Source organism: Aulostomus chinensis, chromosome 13, assembly GCF_037954235.1.
Source record: "Aulostomus chinensis isolate RoL2024-O1b breed Wild chromosome 13, RoL_Achi_v1.0, whole genome shotgun sequence".
Taxonomy (NCBI): domain Eukaryota; kingdom Metazoa; phylum Chordata; class Actinopteri; order Syngnathiformes; family Aulostomidae; genus Aulostomus; species Aulostomus chinensis.
Genome location: NC_141332.1, coordinates 21,043,545 through 21,066,344, shown reverse-complemented (window position 1 = coordinate 21,066,344; position 22,800 = coordinate 21,043,545). Strand labels below are relative to the sequence as shown.

General features: G+C 41.8%; 2 long non-coding RNA genes across 2 annotated transcripts in view; both read right to left on the bottom strand.

Moving 5' to 3' along the window:
- LOC147251394 (uncharacterized) overlaps window positions 1-14,938 on the bottom strand; it is a 43,378-nt gene extending 28,440 nt beyond the window's left edge. Inside the window, exon 1 of the long non-coding RNA XR_015118938.1 lies at window positions 14,531-14,938. This is a non-coding gene — a long non-coding RNA (uncharacterized LOC147251394). The remainder of the gene's footprint in view (window positions 1-14,530) is intronic.
- Window positions 14,939-21,007: 6,069 nt separating this feature from the next.
- The window catches only part of LOC147251393 (uncharacterized), a 144,861-nt gene continuing 143,068 nt past the window's right edge, over window positions 21,008-22,800 (bottom strand). Inside the window, exon 3 of the long non-coding RNA XR_015119065.1 lies at window positions 21,008-21,525. This is a non-coding gene — a long non-coding RNA (uncharacterized LOC147251393). The remainder of the gene's footprint in view (window positions 21,526-22,800) is intronic.

Below are 22,800 nucleotides of genomic sequence, written 5' to 3'. Positions count from 1 at the left end.
GGGATCAAATCCCCCTACTCCTTTCAATGCATGGCCAAGAGCGTAATGGTTATGATACTTTTGAAAGAAGAGCTGGCAGATGCCACTCTGTGTCTGAGAGCAGTAAATATGACAAAAGAAATCCAATAGAGGAAGCATGAGGAGCTGCAACATGCACGTCTGTATCACGTGCTCTCATACCGAAGTATATCGACAAAGTGACGTGGTAATTCCATCCATCCATCGTCATCTTCCGCTTATTCCTTACTAGTAAGGGTCGCGGGGGGCCTGGAGCCTATCCTAGCATCTACGGGCGAGAGGCGGGGTTCACCCCGGACAGGTCGCCAGTCCATCACAGCGCCAACACGTATAGACAAACAACCATTCACACTCACATTCATACCTACGGTCAATTTAGAGTATCAATCAGCTTAGTCCCCAAATTGCATGTCTTTGGACTGTGTGAGGAAGCTGGAGTACCCGGAGAGAACCCACGCAGGCACGGGGAGAACATGCAGACTCACACAGAAAGATCCCACGCCCGAGCCGGGACTCGAACCCGGAACCTTCTTGCTGTGAGGCCACAGTGCTGACCACTGCACCACCATGTGGTAATTCACCTCACACAATTATGTACGCAGCAGCAAGAGAAATCCCCAAGAGACAGAGGTGAACTCAAGCTGTACGACTGAAGCTCATTTCTTGAGTTGGCCTAAACTTAAACTTGCTCAGTTGTCATTTGCTGTGCAGTGAACCGGGAACCCAGGGGTGGGCCAGGACCCGATCAGCTGCTCCTGAGTCAGAGGTCCATGAGGTTCAGTTGACCGTCATAGTGCCATCATCACACAGTGGAAGCAGGAGTAGCAGTAGATTCCTCTTCTACACAATGCCTCACACAGTAGGAAGTGAGGAAGGTCGAACTGTGAAATTACATTCAGGTGAGTCCTTGATGCTTTATGGCAGAGTGAGTCATGTCATTCATCCCTTCAACACTGAGCCAAATCTATTTTCTGTTTTTCAAAAGTAGAAGCCACAACTTTGTTTGGCGTCCTCGGTGCAGGGAGTGGCCTTGGTTAGGATTTGCATCAGTTTCCTGTGTTTGTTAACAGTTGGAGCTTTTTTTTAACGAGTAAGTGGTCAATTAAAGCAGCCAACTTCAATGCAGGTATGCCAGGACTGCTCGACTCGTTGCCAGGTATTGTGGCTTCAGCATAGAGCATAAAACAATGCCTTGAAAGAAATGAAATGGCATGAAACAAAGTGAAAAGATGTATGATGATATTTATGTATCATTAAAATGAATGAGTACATGTATTCGTGTTCTTGAAAATTCTTCAGACAAAACCAAGTATATTTTGGATTATATCAGGATGGTGAAGGGAATTTGAGCCAAATTGTCCATGGTGAGATCATCATTATTAAAATTTAATGGATTTCCTCACAGAAATAAAACTCGGACAAAGTCTAATACTCTTTATGACATTTTGCAAGTGAACATAGATTAGTTGAAGGTAATTTGAGGACTAATTTCTCAGAGCAGAGCTGTGGAATTATCGCCTGGGAAACAATAGCGCCTCTAAGAAATGCTGCAATAGCACACCTCAGCAGTTTCTAAGTAGTTTAGTACATCAACAAGTGCAGAGTTAAAAATGTCAGATCGGAAAAGCATTTATAGGCAAACACACTGTAGAGGTGTTAAAACGTGAATGGAACAAGCTTGCACAACTTATTTTATTGACGACCGTATTGTTGTATTATTTCTGTGGCGTTTGTTTTCTTGGGACACAGAGGTAGCGACTCTTCAAAAGAAGTCTGCTTGTGCCTCAGCGGGGTTGTGAACATGAGTTTAAGAAACCAGGCCTTCAAGGGATTATGGGAATGTTGACGTGTTTACTTCAAGCACACTATGTTAAACAAAGGGGATCTACTTACTAAAACATTATCGTCGAAGGCTCCCGTCTGTGAAAAGCCCACATGCACGCACGCATGCACACACACACACAGCTGGTGACCCAATGTGACTATGAGTTACACAATAGGAGCTGGAGGAGTACAGACCAAGGCTCCCCATCTATTCAAAGTAATAGCTCAACATTATGGAGAGTACACTTTATTATCTTGCCTGGAACAAAATCGACTGATACCATCACGTCTGCTGATTCAGTATGAAGCTCCAGCCAGTTGGTGGTTAGCTTAGCTTAGCTTAGCCTGGGCTGGAAATGACCAGCTAATCTTTGCCCAAAATCAAAAAAACAAAAAAAACAAAAACACAAATTAAAAACCTGACTAGACCGAACAGAGCTCAACGATTGTCTTCAAAACAAGTCCCTTTAACCCGCTGACATGGTTTCTTTGCCAGGAGAAAATAATTTCTAGAGACTTCTAATGGAGGTGCCAATTGCCACTTCTTTCTTAGTGATTCTGCAATATCACTGTTAATTTGAGCTTGCAGTCAGGATGCCAAGCTCGTGTACACAGAAGCAACCAACGTGAATGAATTTATACTGTATCACGGTATTCTGCATCAGAGGACAGACCTATAACAGTGTCAGTGTTTCGAATGAGCACAGATGTGGATTCAGTGCTATGACTACCTTGCCTTACTGGGTCTGAGGCAGAGTGAGCTGTTCGCAGCGCCGGTGAGGTGGAACAGAGGTGTAAAATAAAAAGTTTGTAGGTGGATTCTGAGCAGAGCTGTTATACTAAACTAAAATGACCAGCTACTCTCGGGGTTTTCCTTTCGTATCAATTCTCTACTGAGACTTTGCAAGAAAGCAAAGTTACACTGCAAAGATCTTACGTTGGTCTAATGGTCCAGTTAATAACTAGCATTTAAGTGACTAAGTTACAGGTAAATGTAAACTTTCCTGAAAGTGTTCAGTCAATCATGACGGATCCATAGTCAGCCTCATGAGGGCTTCGTGAGGAGGAATAATGTTTCATAATAAGTAGAGGAGAAGGGAAATCCCTTTAAGGGGGTTACCACGCTGTAAACACCCTGAGCTCCAGCTGTACAGTCAGACAAGGGTGACTTGAGGCCCACACATGTATGCAAACACACACTCATCATCTGGATACATTTGCCTGCTTTAAAACCCTTTTCTTACAAATGAACTCATCCTTAATTATAACTGCCTGGGGGAGTAGATGCAGAGGAGGGAAGGCTCCAGACATACAAACACTGACGCATTGGGAGCTGCTTGGTTCTGTGAGCACAAACGCTCCGGTGCTGATGCTCACCGACTTGCTCAAGGGTACTTTGAGGGCAGCAGAGGGGGATGAAACATTGTTACTCATCTGTCCTCCCACACAGATCTTTCCAGCCAATCTATTTTGCTCCCACCTCAAAACATGTAGGCAGATATACCTTACTTGTAGTATATCTCATAAACCAAACTTTGACTGAATATAACCCCAAACTTCTAGTCTGCACGTCAACATAAATGAAACGAGTTCCATTTTCAATGGTCTGATGGAGAAATCTCCCTTTAAATATGTACTTTACAATCTATAATCTGTCTGTCCTTCTTGACTAAAGTGTAGTGTGATCTGTGTGAACTTATTCTCAATTCTGAGTTGACTCACAGCAAAAACACCTGAATAAACCAGGTACAGGAAAGCAGGCCAATGTATAAACTTCAGCAACACTGCATCCTGAATATAATCCCCTTCATCGTGTTGGTTCTTCAACTTCCACTCAGGGTCCAGTGTCCTGAACTCTTGACACTTCCTGTCTCAGTGACTAGTGTCTTCTTCTTCAAACTCCTCAGACGTGGGTGTGCAGACACCACAAACATGGGGGAAAAAAATGCTCTACAACACAATTGAGAATATCAATTAAATTGTTTCAACCAATGTCAACGTGCATCCGGGCCAGGAAACACTGCAGAAACGCAATTTTCCTTCCCTCTAGATCCATTATACTCCAGCTCACTGCATTTCTGGCAGCACTTAAAACACTTTCAAAAAGCACACACTTTTATGAAATACAGCTTCTGGATGAGTCTTAAGTTGGTTAAAGGTAGAGCTGGGCAGCTGGGGGGGGGGGGGGTTCTTTTCCCAAATATCAGTGGTTGAAAGTCAACAAGGGATGGTTGTGGCCTTTTGAAATATTATGTGAAATATAGGATGTGACATCTCATTGTCTGTATTTACATCAGTTCCCCTTCATCCTCGTGTATCAGTTGCAACAAAATGGTGGTTTTCATGGAAATGTTCCAGTATAAAATCATATTTATACTTACATCATTCATGTAGTAATTGAAAGTGGATTCTTCAACTACTGTACACAAAGAAAAATAACTGAACGGAACTTTAAAAGGCGTCTTATTCTTCCCGTGGCCCTTGAACAAATTCATGTTGACACACAATAAAAGACAGTATACATAAGACGATGCCTCAAAGCAAAGTAAATCCAGGTATTATTTCTGAGGCATAAAACCACAGAGAATTCTCCACCCTTCTGCAAATGCACATATCAGCTGCCTCACAAAACCTCAGGCTCACGGGTCTCTGCCAAGTCTTAAGTCTTTCATAGCAAAGCAAATAGATTCAGATCCCCACGGAAAAAAAAAACCTACAGTTGAAAGTCCACACGAACGCATCATACATCCAGCAAGCAGCTCATTCTTCTCAATCCAGAGTTCATTTCTCAGCTTCTTGTTGGTTTCACTAAATAATTTTTGAGTTTAAAAAAGGAAGCCATATTTTCCACACGATTACAAATATGTCTATTCATTATTGGTACATTAATTACAATATACCAACCATAAACATTTTACAAACCTGGCCCCTTTACATTCAAATGTCCCAATTAGGGCCCTGCCAGCTTTGAAGTGTGTAAATGTGCTTTGACATGAGGGAAAACATCCCGCTAATGTTCTTGTCATATAGCAACAGGTCTGTTGTGCGCTGCCTTTCAATCTACTAATTAATATTCCTCCAGAAAATCCCCCAAAGCAACAACAGCATCCTCGCCATGGTGAGGTCTGATAATACCTTTATTGTTATGGTGTTGCTAAGTTAATGTTTCCGTACAATCCCATTGGCTCTGCTGCGAGCGGGTGGCAGCACACCCAGGAGAGATAATACGGTGGGATGAGTGCAGCGGTGAAACAAAGGTTTACTACTCTGCCATCATTTTAAAGCAGGTTTACAACAGAAGGAACAAAAGGGGAGTGATATTCACATCATATATGAACACAAACGCAGAGTAAGACAATTGATTATCAATGCTGCCAGCAGTGAGATGTTAATTTGGACTGGAAGAGTCACAACAGAGCCTGGAACTGGTTTCCTGATGAATATTATTATAATATTTCTCCCTCTGTGGTGCTCGTGTCTTTTCTCTGCAATAAGTCCAGTCACCATTTCTTGTGTATTTTTGAAAAATCTGATTAGATGCCAGCTCAGCATTAGTCAGACTTTGTGGGGGACGCTACGTTGTTGCTTTTCTTTGCTTCATAGTTCAGTTACGCATCAGGTTTGAAAAAAAAAAAGAAAAAAAAAGTCCTCTCATGGTTTGAGCCACTTGTTAACAATGCAGTGCTGCAGAGGTTGCTGGAGCTAGAGAGGCAGATGCCATTTGGACTCGGCAATAATGTGTGTGTCTGGAATGCTGCTTGAAGTTGTGCTGTTCTGGAGAGCCGTTACAATTAGTTGGGACCAGACTGCAATGTACTGCCTTTGAAACCCATTCAACTTGACCTTTCACGGCCCATACCAACACAGATAGCAAGTCACACTTCTTCAGCAATCTGAGCAACAGAAGCTTTTCTATTGGATCAAACAACACGAGCCAGCCTCTGCTCCCCATGTGCAGTAATGAGCCTTGGCCTGCCATCACCGATTTTCATCCCGTGGACCACTTTTGGTTGGACCCTCCCAGGAACACAAGAGATGGATGCAGTTTTACAATGAGTTTCCTCATTTAATTTGGAGTTCTGGGTTACTTGAGGACACCTGGGGTACCTCACCTTCAGAGGCAGTCAACGCAGAGAGGACAAGGTGCTTTTGTCAGGATTTTGCCAAATATGCCATTTATCACAAGTCCAGTGTACACCAATGTGAATTATTACCCTGCTTTCCATTAACAATAATTATTAAAAGACCATTTTCCATCGGCACAAACCAATTAAATTTGTAGCCGCAGCAAATACATTACAACTCTGCCTCTTTGATTTAAAATGCAGTTATCAAAAGATTTAATGAGTATACCCATCTTCTTTGTGTAAACTTTCCCCTCACGCTGGCAGGCAAAATAATGTTTTCTCCATTCAATAGATTGACTTCACGGAGGATTCCTTTTGCCCTACATTTGCTTGAGCCAAATATTTCACTCATTTTGATGTTGCTGATGCACACCGACTTGTCCAAAAACATTTCTCTCATACTCAAGCTAAGTGGATCAATATAACCAGCCACAACGTTTCTCGGTGTCTTTGGTTTTCAAACAATGTCAAAAGTAAAAGCTCAGTAAAACAGGGGAGGGAAGCAAAAACAAACCCAAACTTTACAATCCTCCAATATTACGCCAGCAGTCATCTCTAAAAAGGGTTTATTTGAATCTATTAGATGTTTTTTGATGTGTCAGATATTTGCTTTTCATTTCATCATTCCCATTCCCTGCTCACGTCATCTGTCAGAAACTACAGACATTTCCAGTAATGTGAAAAATAATTCACTCCGGGAGACTGGAGTATCTCTCAGTTGTGTATCTCATTAACTGAATCACCTGACTTTGAAGCTACTGATTTCAGAGGACATTGTAATAATGGGGTCAAGGTTAAAGCAAGATCCGATAGCTGCTGATAATGAATCCAAACGCATTAGTCAGAGACCTCCGGGAGCTTTTCACCAGTCCACCAGTTGAGTTTAGTTCGTCCAAAGGCCAATTCACCATGTGGTTCCATGCTGTTCCAGACAATTATTTCTGAGACATATGAATGATTGACTCTGTACCAGGACGTGACTCAGAAAGTGAATAAGTCATTAAGAGAGAGGAAATCACTTCAGCGTTAACTAAACTCTGTGGGAGTTGCACAGTAGCTCGGAGTTAAGACTGTTGATTGAAGATTATGTTGCAGGTTATCATTTTATTGTTATGAGTCAGTCTAATCAAAGAACAGCAAACCTTCTGATATAAATAAACACACTAGGTACATCATGCAGCACCAGATTCTGGTTCTCTAAGTGCATCACTACTGGCTTCTTCCCTTACATGCATGTGAAGTCATGAGGATTTTTATTCATGTCTTTGTGCACTGAAGAGGCTCCTGCTCAGGCCTGAGCCTCCCAGAGCAGCATTTACTTCAGCTGAAGCCAGTGGACCATCGTGACTGAGTCCTGGAGGCTACGCCAATACTCGGAATATACATCAGGTCACAACCCCACATTAAATAAGGTAAAGGTGCAGGGACACAGAAGGGCCGAGCAATGACCGCTCCCCCACACAGTCTTTTGCTGTAAGAGGGCAGGGGAACTTGCATAACACCTCCTTAAAACATAAAGACGGATGAATGCCGCCGTGTTCCGAACTTTGATAAAACATCTGGCTGGCATAACGTCCCACCTCACTGAGTTGAATAAATCTATTTCACAGATGACACTGCACCAATCCCTGTCATCCCTCTGAAGAGAGCCATGGATGGAGGCAAGGATCCCACTGAGTGAGGCTTAATACCCTGGAAGACTCAGGAGTATTTGCAAAACTGACGCCATGATGCATCTTGAGCCTGATGCCGGAGAGGGAATACTGAACTGCACTGAACGTATGAGTGATGAACCCATATGAGCAGTGACAGCAGCACAACCTGTAAGAATGGCGTGTTTAGTTGCTGCATGACCTCCGCGGTGCAGAATTCTACTGCCAGAGAGCCAGAGGGGACAGGTCATCTGATGTAAGATAAGAGATGAAAAAGGATTTAGAGAATGAGAAGCAAAGAATAAGCTGAGAAAGAGCCCTTTCAAAGAGAGGACCCTGAAATGATGGAGATGTGAAAATCTGGCCCCATTGGACGTAGAGCACGGACAAAGACAGAAAAGCCTCTCAGGAAGAACTCAAGGTAAACTTGGAGAAAGGTTTCTAACACTTCAAAAAAAGAAAAGTTGTTGCATGTAGAAAGGAAGCCTTCCAATGGTGAGGGATGATCATGATCAAAAAGAATGAGATGGCAATTATAAAGAGTCAATTCAACAAGAAATGATGAGGAAGGCCTCACAGTTGGAGTGAGACAACATGGAAACACAGAAACCTGCTCCACAGAAGTGAATGAAGCGGCAGGCTTTTGATGCCGAAGATGACACAGGAGTGAGAGGGACGAGATAACGATAATGAGGAAGGCCGGCATTCCATGCTTGGTATGTTATCAGCCTCTGAGGTCTGAGTCTGGCTGATGAGTGAGCTGGGATGCAGGATTTCACCTGAATGTGGGATCTGGTCACCCTTGCATTGCAGACAGCCCTGTTACTGTACTTTGGTAGTGATGTATGTCAGGTTTGATCGGACAAAGAAAACACCATTTTAAATTTTTTTTAAAAATTTGCATTTCCTGCAGTGTCAGGAACTGTGTACGTGACAATTCTCAGTCCAGTGGTTCAAGTTTATCCGGAGAAGGTTGAATCAAGTGATGGTACATTTGTAAAACCATACAGGAGGAGGGCACAGCTTTTTATCTGAGAAACAGGAAGATTTCAGGTGACCCGGCCCAAATGCGGCTCGCAGCCTCTCTCAGTTCAGTTCTTGTTGACCACATTTGTTCTTGAATGAGGGTGCTGAATCAGGATCCATCTCATATACACTATGGCATACCCAAGTAACATCTGGGCCACATCTGGCCTACTCGGCCCATTCCATAACCCAAGTGAAGCCTGACTCATTGCATTCGGGCTGCATCTGGCCTACACATCACTTCCCAATGATGTAACTGGCTGCAAGCGGCTAACGTGTCAGATTAGACCAGAATGTGCTTGATGGGATGCCTGCGTTCTTCAGCACCGGCAGAACACTCAGTAACCAGAAGAAGAAGGAGGGGTTCTACGACAGCACTCACTTCCCACCTATTTGTTCCCATGTACCCCCAAACACACCATAAGCCATTTACGCTTGTCCTCTGAGGACTCCATTACTCGACACAAGCAGTAATGAACCATGTGGTATCAATTACCTTGATAAAGACCCAGCAGAAGTTAAATAACAGGTCAGTCAGAACCGAGAAGCCCCTTGGATGAGAGGCCTTTGATTCCACTCTCCACGGACAGAAATTGTAAAGTTAATTTCATGATCTGATTCTAATTGCTTGTAGTCAGTGATCGTTGGTGTTTCAGCCTGTCAACAGAGAAAATCCTCTTAATATTAAAATCAACTTCAATAAGCCACACAGAGAAATAAAAATGATTGTCTTGTTGAGGTTCTAATAAGTCAATCTGTGTTTCGCCTGAGGTGGCGGGAGAATTTCAGTCTATTTCCCAGCTTCTGGTCATGAATTTTCATTTCGATTTTGGGAGCCTCTGCTTAACAGTATTTTCCATCAAATTGGTCTGAACCCCACAGGCAATTGCATTAGAACCACTGACATTTTCTTTGCACTATTGTAGCCAGCAGTCAGTGGAGGATGAATTAATTAACATTAACAACAGGTAGGAACCTGCATATGTTCTTATCCTTTTCCTTCCCTCCAAGACATTCTGGACCTTGTGCTCAGAGCTCAATGTATTGGGGGGGGGGGGGGGGGGGGGCTTGACCTGCTTGCAGGATTGACAGATTTTTTATGACACAAATCAATTAAACAAGATGTTCCTGGAATTGTTAACATGTACATTATCATGAAACTTATTTCTTGTATTTTCAAACGTATATTGACAAGATTTTGGAGCTTGTGAAGGACCTCTGTTCAAAATGAATTTGTTGATGGGAGGTTTAGTCCCCTTGTGCCCCACAGACATGAGCTTGTGAGCTCTGAGGATTGATTTCAGACCCAGGATTTACTGATCTCTTGGACTCTCCTGATTGGCCTTTAGCTCCACTAAACGCTCCCTCGGGGGGGTGGGAGTGATGGGAAATGAAGCCATTTTAAGGCCTGTTGGCTGTAAACTTCTGTGTTGAGAGGGAGGCCATTGACTACTCCATTCACAATGAGCAGATTTTCAGTACCAAACTATTCTGAAGGGAGATGGAAGTTGGAGGGAGAAGGAGAAAAAAAAATAGGAAGCTGATGACAGGGGTGATAAAAGTCGGAAAAGGAAATAAAACACAAAACACTTGGGGTTCTCTTCAAAAAAAAAAAAAACATGAAATAAGAAACTTTGTGACATAACGACAGTGATAACCCATGACATGGGATCATTTACATGAAAATTGTATTTTTCTACACGTGCTTTCTTAATCATGGAAATAAATGAACACAGTGGGCACAATAAAATGCCTGGATTGCAAAGCTGCCAGCGAGTTGTTGACGGCTTTTTGACCTTAACTGCGTGTGCGTGCCTCATCCTGACAACATCAGCAAAATGAGGCGAGTGAAAGAACATCAGCACAATGTAGCTAAACTAAGATTGTGCAGACAAAGTGCAAACTATGATGATTTCAACTGAGAGTGCAGCATGTGAAGGCAGCTAAGGAAAGCAAGCACCCACACCAGTTCCCCCTGAAGTACGTAACTGGTTGATCTGAAGAATTAAGGCGGAATGGAAGAGTCTCTGAACAAATGAAGAATGTGTGATTACCGTTACCGCCTTTGTGGTGTTTGGTAGCGTGAACTGTTGCGATTGTCAGTCAACAATCTCCCTCATCTCCACCTTGTAGTCTGAGCTACATAATCTCACACGAATTAGTTGCAACATCTGGTTCCGCTGAGGAAAATATGCAACTAACACACAAACAAAACTTTTCTTCAACATACTGCGTTTTCATGTCAATCATGATGCGAAACCCCCGTCCCAACACAGAACAGTTAATTAATATTTTATATTTTCTTTTCTCCTCTGCTTTGATCAGTTTCTTAGGGCAACATAAAACTATTGGGGATAAAATACTTAGAAGTTTGTTGTAGAAGATCCACAGTTTACCCTTATACCGTATACATAACTCTTCTCTTCATAGACGAGGAAAAAAAAAACCGAGAAGACGCCAAAGGGCATGTAGATCTTCACAACATTTTCTCATTGTGAAGTCTTTTCTTCTTTATGTAAATGGCGTTGTGATTATACTGCATCCCCTCTAGTGGCTTTGCAGCACACGACTGGATTTCCCACCACTTTAGGTATTGTAGTGTGACTGCATGATGTAAGCAACACACGTAACAAAGTAACCATCAAATACAACTGTTGTAGAATTTAGTGCACGCAATAAATGTTAGTCAAGTTAAAATAGTTAACGATGAATGAAACCTTAAACCAAACACTGTCTGGGCCTGTGCTGACCCCGTTTCCAATGGAGAACAATTATCTGAAGAGCACACTTGTTAGCCATCTTGTCAGTAAGATAACTTAGGAGGATGCAACAAATGGCAGCAGTATAATCTGTCACAGATCCTTGCTCTGCATTCAAATTTAGATTAAGAACATCATAATACACTGATTCATGACGCATTTCATTATAATGGATGTCTTCTTCTAAAATCATTGGAAGGCAGGCATACCATGCAAATACTCTGAGTGTCCTGGAAGTGTATACTCTTGTGGATGTAAACACCACATTTTAATATTGCGAGTGAATTTCAGATGAGGGGATCAAAAATCCTTGTTTAGCATTAATGGGGCGCAGCACGAGTTCAGAAACTGAGCCAGAGATTCTCAAGCGGCTGAAGTGGCTGGGGGTGTCACAGAATCTCTAGATGTGTATGTGTGTGTGTGTAAGATAAGGGAAAGAACCCTGGGTTCTCATACAGCCACATAAATCTCCAGCTCAGCACTTCAGACAATCAGCATTAGTGTAAAGTTCATTATGACGGAAGAATTGACACCATTAAGTGATCCTTTCTCCTCCAGCAGTCAAGGGTTTGTGCCAGCAAGTGTGCCTTCAGCCCCTGCAATTAATCTAATCAGCCTTAATAAAAGCAGCCATTACTGAGGTATCATCCTAAAGCACAAAGAGCCCCACGCATGAAACATGTGCACGCAGATCTGATGTTAAATTGTTCCCTTCAAAAACACAAGTGCCATTCAGCACTTCCCATCGGTAAGATCGCAATTTAAGAGAGCAGCTTGCATTTTGGGTTTTGAAAAAAAATAAAATGAAAAAGAAATTTCCTTTATGAAAATAAGAAAATGTCAATCATTTTTAAGAATAATAAATGTTTACACTTTTACCATTTCTAGTCATCTTTAGTGTACTGCTGCTGAGCAGATGGATAAAAAGACGTGCGTGCTGTTAATCCAACATCTCCAAATCAGTTCCGCTTCCTTGATGAAAAAAAAAAAAAAAACAAACACAAAAAAACCCCATCCCATTCAATCCAATAATGTGATGCACAAATCCCCCCCCCCCCCCCGCCACGGGTCAAACAACACTCAGGCTAAATTCAGACCAAATCCGGAACCGTGACGAAACCAGTCCCTCTCATTTCGATATGGATATAATCGTGCGTTTTAGGGTTCACGGCCACAGCGCTGCAGCCGAAAGAAAGTTGAACCGGCGTCAACATTCAGACACATGCGACGTGATGTCACGCCGTGTCAAGAGCCGCAGAAGCTTTCCATAAAGTGCAACTCTTAATTTTGGAGAGTGGGCCAAGCTGCTGCTGGTTTACACACACCCCCCGCTTCAAAATCAGCTCACAGTAGCCTGAGTATGTGTGGTAGAGCTTTGGTATACTGATACCATCGTGTTTGGTGGAACATGAAAAAAAAAAAAAAAACAGATGTGGCATTTAAACACGACAAAATGAAATGGAAATGCTTCCTTTTGTTTTTCTGGTCTTAGATGGAACGTCTCTCGCTCACTTCCGACTCTTGTTGTCTGACACTTCGTGTTTTGCATATACATGCAAGTTGCCTGCCCCCCTATGGGTTTATTGGCGTATTTCCTGTCTGGCGCATGCATCTAATTTAAGATCAGCATGTCACGTCGAATTTTCCTCTCATTACAGTGTGGTGATAACAAATATGAGGGAATGATAAAACATTCATGCGTGACGGCCGTTGTTTACTGGATGAATCCTCAAACACAGGAAAATGTGATTAGTCTGTTGATCTACACAAACTTCAAAAGCTCCCACATTATTAAACAACATTCTGGCAGTGAGATATTCTTCACCACTTTACTGTCAAGCTGAATATTCAGCCCGTAAATCACCAAGTTCTCTTATTTTTTTTCTGCAGCCAGATGATGGTTTAAATCGTAAGAAATCTCATCAAAATACACAAATGTCACTTGCAACACTTGGAAGACAGATAACGACAGTGATTGTAACGCATTTCAATCTGGATTGATTTGTTTTTTTTAAATCTCAGAAATATGGATGGCAAGAGAAGTCTTTGCAAAATAAAGATGCACTCAACACACTTCGTCTTTCACTTGCGCCACTCAAGCATGCACTGCCAGATCTTAATCCAAATATATTTGCAGAGACAAAAAAAATGCACACAAGAATCACCCAGAACCTGCAAACGGCCGTGTTTTGGGACCATCCTGGGATTAGTTGAGGTTTTATTTTATATCTTTTTCAGTGTAAGAAATAATTTGTTTTGGTTTGTTTTGATGGGTGCCTGTAGCTCAGGTGAAAAGCTCCATGCTCTGACAATACAGCACTGCTCGGAGCGACGCATGGCTGCATGCAGATAGGATGACAGGGGGAAGGCTGGCATGCAAAGGAGGTCTGTTTGGTTGGTTGGTTGTTTTTTAACATGAAAACAAGTCCGGGAAGTTGCGGCTTTTCACTGTAAACTACTTCATACAGGCCAACGCTTCACATGACGGATTACTAAGTATCCTGAAAGTCTCTCTTATAAAGGAGGAGGATTCTTTTAAAAGCTTTAATCATCCATCAGCGGGCTCTTGTCTAAGTAATACCCAGCTGGTTGTAGCAGCTACTGTGATACTCATTCAGTCTTTCCAAGTCCAATTCAAACTTTGGCTCTAGAGATGCGCGAGACTACGAACAGTGCTGACATCCGCGATGGCTTAGAAGTCACGCGTAGAACACTTCAGCTGTCAGAGCAACCACAGTGCTGGATGGGATTTGTGCGGGGGCTGTTGTGAGGTACTGTGTCAACATCTTAGAGGCTTCATACAGAATAGAGATACAGAGCGGCACAATAATAGCCCGATAAATAATCATCCTAAGTGCCGATTATGTTGATGACAAAGACATTAGTTTCTAGTGTTTGCCTAAAGATTGCAACTTCAAGGATGCCAGGCTGATTATGTGACAAGGCCGAAATAAATTAGGGACATTGAGCTGAGTCATCTTTTTTTCCTGAAGAGGTGTGTGTGTGTGTGTGTGTGTGTGTGCTTTCTTTACCCCTTGAGTATTTTAAGTTGGAATCACAAAAATAAAATCAAGAGGTAGGGTCGCACAGAAAGCAATAATCTGAAAGATGTATTTGTTCAAACCTGAGAGTAGCAACAGCACAGAGGAGGAGCGGTGAGCAAGGGGGGGTCCACTGATAGTCCAGGGTCAGAACTCAGTAAATCCATCGACAAGTTAAACAAATCAAATAAATACAAATAAAATAAAACAAAACAAAACACAACAAAAGGAATTTAGAAGTATGAAAGTCCACTCAAGAAATCTTTCAGAGCAACCCAAGACATCCCAGCAACTAGAAGAAAGAAAACGGCACCAGGTGATGACTACTCACTAATGAGACGCACCTGAGCCACGTGAGGGCGGAGCAAACAGTCAAAAAGAGCGGGAAAACCAAGCCAAGGGAGGAAGCGCAACAACAGATGAGAAGAGAACTACAAAATAAAACAGTAAGTATTAAAAAAAAAAGAAAAAGAGGCCAACACCGTAAAAATTAAAAGTCTAGACAAGAACGCATGTTAATGTTTCTGAGTGAGTTACATGGTTGTGTAGCTCCAGAATGTTTCCAGCCAGTGTTTTAAATGAGGCTTTGTGAGTTTTATACACAATCCCAGAGCAAATCAATTGACAAATTATTACTTGATCAGAAAATTAATGACATTTAAAAAAAAATGTGTATTTTGATTTTCAGTCGCTGTCGCCTGTGGTGTTCCTGTCATTTTAATAAACCAAAATATTTAAATCGTCACTGAGGCTCCAGCCTCCACTGTCACTTTCAACCATTCTGTTATCAAATAATAAAAAAATAATCGTTATTCCTGAACTTCTTTTTTTTTTTTGGAAGATAAATGTATCTAAATTATGGAGTGGGAGCTCCACTGAAGATGGCATTCTTCATTCAAGGTTTATTTAATTTCCCCGTTTTGTACCACCTGGTCTTCTCTCTCCTCCGTCCTCCTACATGTGACCCAGAAATCGATCTCAGTCTCATCATCCAGGGTGTCTCAGTTGCTAAAATGTATTTGGCGGAGAGAGGAAGCACACCTGAAGAGCAGAGCCAGGATGAACAAGTGTATCCAGTTTGCAGAAGTCTTTTTGACACACATGACATACAAAAGAAGTATTTGAAAAAAAGAAAAAAGCAGGAAAATGTAATCTAGTGAAGCATCGGTCTTTTCTTTTTGTTCAAACCCAATCAACCCTGGGCTTTGTGTTACCCTGTCGCAGTTGTTTTATGGCTTAACTTGAACCTTGAAAAGAAGACAAAACTCAATTAAAGGACCAACAATGAATAAAAACAATAGTCACCACTGTGATTGCAAGAAAAACAGAAAAAGGGACGGGAAAAAAAAAACATTAGGCAACTGAAATATAATAACTTAGCAGAAAAGATGTCAGAACAGCAGACCCCACACACACACACACACACACACACACACACAATATCCTCGGATTTATGTCTTCTCTCACACAATGTAAATAAAGACACATTTTTCTCCTCGACCTTCCTCGTGAGAGGAATGGCCTCAAACTGCCCCGTAGACTCCAAAATTTAAGAGAGACTAAGTTGAAGAGGGGACTTTTTAAAGGCTGCGTTATTTTCAGAATTTTTTTTTTTAAATCCACAAACAATTCATAATAAATATCACTGTGTTCAGCAGAGTCTCGTGTCTCTTAGGGTATAAACGTGGAGGTAATAACATTTAAAGTCTTTCAGTCAAAAGACAAAATTTTTAAAATGTGTCCCTGCGTCCAAAATCGCTCATGAGTTCCACAGCTGCTTGTTAGCAACGTATGGAGAAAGATTCTGCGCAACACAACACAACTCAAAGGATTAATCCCTACTTTCAGTCGTCCTCTACCATGAACTCCACAAATGAAAAGGGAGAAGGGTATATAAGTGAGAGATGTAGCTCATCTCCTTCAGTAAAAAAAAAAAAAAAAAAAAAAGTCTAAGCAGTTATCGTCGCCATGGCTACCTTTCTGCAGTAAAATCCTCCCAGCAGGCTCAGATCAGCTGATTAGACCGCTTCTCTGATGTCCGCGGTGTTTACAACTCCTATTAACTCCTTGTTTTGTGGACGCACGTCGTTTTGTCGTGGGGTGCTTTGAGTAATGAGCTGGAGTCCTGCTGCTCATGGTCAGCTCACTGACGTGGAGGGTATAACATGTTCCAACACGCTGCCGCAGCACTAATTTAGAACAGAAAGCAGTCAGTATTGATGTGCCAGCCAACTGTGGGTCCCAATTTTAAAAAAAACAACATTAATTTGCTTTTTGAAGACACAGTGTAGTACAAGATGAGTTAGTCAGACAGGGGGTCGATTCCATAAACTATTAAAAATGGAGGAAGTTAGTCTGGATATTTTCATTAGTTTCTCTTAGATGGACGCATTTTAAAAAAAGGGGCCTTGAAGTTATTAAGTTATTAAGGTTATTTCAATTTTTGCCCACAGTATTAAACCAATTACAGACATCTTAGATCGGCTGACTAGGAAAACCCTTCAATACACGCATTCATTCAAAGATTCACACACTATTGCCGCTGAAGAAGAGCAGTGGAGCAGATGTGTGCACAGTGGCCTGTTCTCCGACTTCTACGTGATTATCAGGTCACAGAGATGTTTAGTAATTAAGTGGGGGAGCCCTGAGGTCCCAAAGCTGGTCAGCATCCACCCTGACAGAAGGATGACACTGAGCAACAGGAACAGCAGGCGGTTTAACAAAGACAGCCACTTTCTGCTACTGTCACTCACAGCTTGTCCCCCTGCTGTCCTCCAGCTCCCCTTGGACGAGCTGGGATTATGAACTGTTCCTGCTGACTAGTCATGCTGCCTCGCCTGTCTGTCCCTAGCAGTGACTGCATGTTTGTGGGATTGTGGGAAAGTGTGTTCCTCTGAGCAATAGACTCACATCTGAGAAACAAGCAGCTTACGCACCCCGAATCAGATATCGACCAACCTTTATTTCACTGGCGAATTAGTCAGTTGACATGATTTGAACCCTCCCTGTGAGTTCTCTCTCTTGGTTTTCTTTTCTTTATCCTCCATTTACAGATGATGGACAAGTGAAAAATGGATTTATTTATAGTCAATAAAAAATTCCTGCGAGTCATCGCTCAAACATATGGTACATCAAATACCAATCCAATCTTGGAGAAAAGCATTTAAAAAAAATGCTTTTTTTTGGATACCTTTTAAATAAACCACAACTCTGTAGGAGAAAATATTGAATTAAACAATGATAGACACGCAAGTTATTGCAATAACACTGACTAGATGAACTCCCACTGAAAAGGTAATTGGAAGAATCTCCTGTGTTTCTGTAATCAAGGAGAAATATTCTCACTCCAATAGCAGGTAGTACAGCTTAAATATTGGAACAATTTATATATAAAAAAAAAAAAACATGTAGTAAATCAGCAGTCATGCAAGTTTCTACAGCTAAAACTGAAGAACTATTTCATGCGTGGGCAAAGTTAGTTAACTTAATGATGGCAGCTGAAAAATTCCCTGGTGTGATTCATCCTAGATCATCTATGATGCAGCGGAGCAAAGTGTTCAGTGCCGTTTATCTCAACATCTAGTGAGTCATTCGCTCAGCCACGAAGGCAAAAAAAGCATTAGAACATCCAAACATAAACCCTTATTTCTCTCTCTCTCTCACACTCACAAAGTAAAAAGGGATCTGAAAAGGGACAAAGCAAAACTTTAAACAGCCAGAAAATAAAGTCAGAAGAATAATGGCTGTCAAAAAATGTGCCAAAGAGGACTGTCAGTCAAAACAATCCGTCAGAGACCCACGATAGAGAGAAAAAGTACTTTACCGTCTTGTCATTCAGGCATTCAAACCTTCAGAGAGCAAAACAAAGGACAATAGAGTGAATGGGCTGTTGATTCTGGGTTATGTGGGAAACGAAACACAACAATAGCCCAGGTTGTACTTGTTAAACACATTGTGAATGTTCAAAATAATGAGGAGCGAGATGCGATATTTTCCGTGTTTCAACAACGAGCACATCGTGCTAGAAAGCCTGAGGTGCACGACTGAACACATCCTTTAGCCTCGTTCATGGAAGGAGGAGTCGAGTGGTAGGATACTCTCGCTGACTGTATCTCATTTCAAACAGCTCCAGATTGTCCACTAGGATTGCTCTCCTGTTTGTGAGTGGGTGTCTGGGGAGAAGATATTTATATATACACACACACACACATGCACGGTCAGAGATATTTATCTATTTTCTCTCTTTGTTTCCCTCTTCCCTCCTCCCCTCGCTCCCTGTCGTCACTTTGAAGATAAGATGCTCTCTTCAAAGTCGTGTGTTATTTGCGTTGAAAAAGGCCAGTGCTTTTAAAGCCTGACTCTCTGACTTGTGTCTGCAAATAAACGGCAGCAAGACTTAAGAGGACTGAAGAAACACATACTGCACTCACATTCTATATGCATCAGGGATTTTTTTTATTTTTTTTTAGAAAACAATGCTTGCTTGTGTGTAATACAGTGTAACTTTTTATGCTGATTTATGTCTTTGTTTACTCTCCACTCCTTTAACATCACAAAGCTGTATCAGGTGCACAAGTGCAAGCCCCGCGTCTGCAGACACGCTGAGATACCAGATGAAGAGCAGACCTCTGCCTACTGAAGTCTGTGGATCTGGGAATCCCAGGTAGTCGCTGAAATGATGCTCAGCCCCAGTTTTCCTCTGTAGTGAAACAAATCAGAGCACTGCAAGACTGCAGTTTCAATAACAGTCAAATCAAGGAACTGGCCTTCAATTTGGGTTTGCAAATCTCTTGGACCAGAGTGTGTTAAAGCATGCACAGCTGAGCCTGACACAGAGGGAGACTTTCACACCTGCCTCATCGTGCTGCTGTGATGAAATGTAACTGAATATCAGGCTTGTAGTGCAGCTCAGAGATGACGTCCGCAGGCCAGGCCCGAGCGCGCTGGGGAAGGGGGACAATCCTGCTTCAGCGCGGTTCAAGGCAAGCTGGCACCACAGCACAGTAATAACTGGCCTGCAGCTGTTCATCAAACCCCTACTGTGGCAGCTCCTTCTTGGCCCATTACTCCCTACAACTGATCGCTGCCGAGAATTACAGAAAAGAGCTGTTGTCTTGTGTAGATGCATTTTTAATTAACAGTGTGCTAACTGAAAATACAATGCATTTACTGTCAATCACAAATAATAAAGTGTTTACATGAGTTAAGTTTTAATGTGAAGCTGCAGCTGAAGGAATATTTGCTTTGCGTTAGCACTGACTTTTAATACCCATGCCCAGCTCCTTCACTCAGTAATGCTTTCATCGGTGGGCCATAAACAGGATGCTACAGCGTTTAGTGACAGACGGTGACTTAAAAGACATCTGTTTAAATGAAAATCTTCAAGATTATTATTTGAAAAATGTCAACTTTAGATGTTTTTCTAAAGATGTGTGCTGATTTGCCTCCTCTGAGAGACAGCAATTAGACTGAACTTTATTCTGAAATTATTCGCCTGGGGCTATGTGAATGACACTTAGCATCTTCTTGTGTGAAAAAAGAGCTCAACTTGAATGGGGGGAAAAAAAAACAACCTTTGCTTATCCTGAGGCTTTACATATCTCCTTTATACACAGAAAGGCAAAAGAAAAAAGGAAAGAGCCTGGAGGGAAATATAACACAGAAGTGAAAAGCTAGAAGTCCCTGGTATGAAGACCCCAGGCTGCTGCCAGTGGTCATACATGTCTTGAACAGTAAGATATTGATGCTAAAATTGACCTGGTTTTAAGTTTCTGGACCAATTTAACTTAAGATAAAGAGACACATTTCTGAGCGATACTGTATCTCAGAAACAAAAATGCCGATTTTGATTCAATTTGATGGAAAGATGCGTAATAAGGAAGGAGATTTTAACTTTTGATGGTGTTCTGGATCAAACTGTAGATTCTGGATTCCATTCTAAGACGTGATCAGGATTTAGCTATTAGGGGGGTGTTTCTGGACACGTCAAACAAATTTCAAATTCCTTGCTTCCGTGCGAAATGGAAGGAAGTTTCAGCGACTGGAAAACACCTCGGTCATATTTTTGTTTGTGACCTTGGTGGAGGTCTGTGTGCTCCCTGAATGCTTTCTTCTCACTGGATCTGTCCGCGCCAGATAATCACCTCCAAACTGGTGCACGGCAACAATCAAGAAATCTCCACAAAATCTGTCCGCTCCACATGCAGAGACACAACATGTAAAGGTGCTGACATTAAACATTTGCACATATTTGCCCTCACAAAGTTATCTAGGTTATCTTTTGTATCCTGTGGCAAATTAGTCACGTGTAAATGTCAGCGAACTGCTTTTCCCAATTTCACAGATTATGGTTATGTTTCGATGGGAATCTCTTAGAGCAGTAAACTCGTGTTTGGTTCTCTATCATTAATCCTGAAGATTAAAAAAAAAAGAATTTTCCATGTGGATGTATTTCGCAAAGGTTTGCAAGAAAACAGAGCTTGTGTCATCAGAACCATTCAACAGTTTAATCAAACATGATCGCTAATTAAAAAGTCATTATTGTACTCACTGTGGTTGAACTCACTGGCTTAGCAGATATCATGAGCGTAAAATCAATTCTAAAGATAGATATTATCCATTTCTGTGGAAGAGCTGAAAGAGACTAAGACCTGCCATTATCTTATAATTCCACATGGCAAAGAAATCAGCAGCGATGGTGGAATGAAATTCATTATTCAAATAGAAAGCAGCCACTTGTGCTTATTGAAATATCATGGAGAGCAGAGTGAATATCAGCTTTCATGTTAGTTGCAGGTGGCACGGTGGTGCAGTGTTCAGCACTGTCGCCTCACAGCAAGAAGGTTCGGGGTTCGAGTCCCGGCTCGGGCGCGGGATCTTTCTGTGTGAGTCTGCATGTTCTCCCTGTTCCTGTGTGGGTTCTCTCCAGTGCTCCAGCTTCCTCCCACAGTCCAAAGACATCAAGAGAGGACGAGGCTGACTGGCTATATGTTGGCCCTGCGATGGACTGGCGACCTGTCCGGGGTGAACCCCGCCTCTCGCCTGTGCCCGCTGGGATAGGCTCCAGCCTCCCCCGACCCTTCACAGGAACAAGCAGAAGACGATGGATGTTAGCTGCCTTTTGATTTCCTTCACATCCTACATGGGCCTGAAACTGAATTTTTAATTTTGTTTATGTACGTCTAATGGAGAAATAGAAATCAAGATCATAAAATTAGCGCATTTCCATTGATTGACGATAGTTAACGTTCTTGATCCATCCATATCAGATGTAAACACACAGTAAACATCATAAAAATGATAACATTATATCATTATATCACAGCTAGCAGCATAATGTTATCGGCTCAGTTCACATAAAAGTATCAAATGATGAAATTCGATAGTTTGATTCGATCATTATCTGAGGTCTCCGGCCCACAGACAGCAGCAGATATGCAGTATTGATGGTGCTGAGGCTCTGAAAGAGTTCCACTGCAGCCAAGATTTCTGCTTTTTTGTTTGAAGGAGCTTATTTGGGTTTTCTCTGTTCAACTCTGGACATGCTGCTCCACCACCAATCCGATCAAACATTTATGTAACTCAAAAAAATGCATGTATATATAACATGTTTTTTACATTTAGATGTTAATGTTTCTAGCCTTTGTCACCCACAAATCTTGAATGCAGATGTGTGTTATCATTAATTTAAATAACACTGAAACCAAGGCAGAGGCAAGCAAACACTGAGTCAGCATCACTGAGACCAAAGTATCCTTAAAAACTCAGACTGGCAGTCGCTGCCCCAGAATTCTCTCTGACTACCAATAAAATGATTTTATAAGCAAATGTCAGCATTTTATTTGTCTGAATTTTAAGCAGCTGCGGTTGTTCCTTGCCTTGAACATATGCTTGTGTTGATGGCAGAGCAATGATGCGATACAATCATGCAGGCTGTTCAGGCTCACTCTTATACCTATGTAAATGCACTAGTTTGTTTCTAACCCTTATAATCGTGAGCCAGGAATGAGACATTGTTTTTTTCTGCAATGAAACCTGGTGTTTTTTTAGTGAGGCATAGGGACATTTGCTGACAAATCTGGAGCAAGATGTGGGGACATTCGCAGCTGTTTTTAGTTATTGATGTTTTTAATTATTTAATGTATTCTAAAACCTTAACTGCAGCCTTGTCACAACTATCTTGAATTGTTTCATTTTCCAGTGAGAACAACAAGATGTGCAGCATTTTGCTTGAGTTCTCTGCAGGAATCTACGTGGATGCACTGCAGCAAGAGAGGCAATCAGCATAAAAATAAGACAGATGCCAAACCAACAGTGAAAACAGCCAACAAAGCTCTTCAAGTACAACAGACCT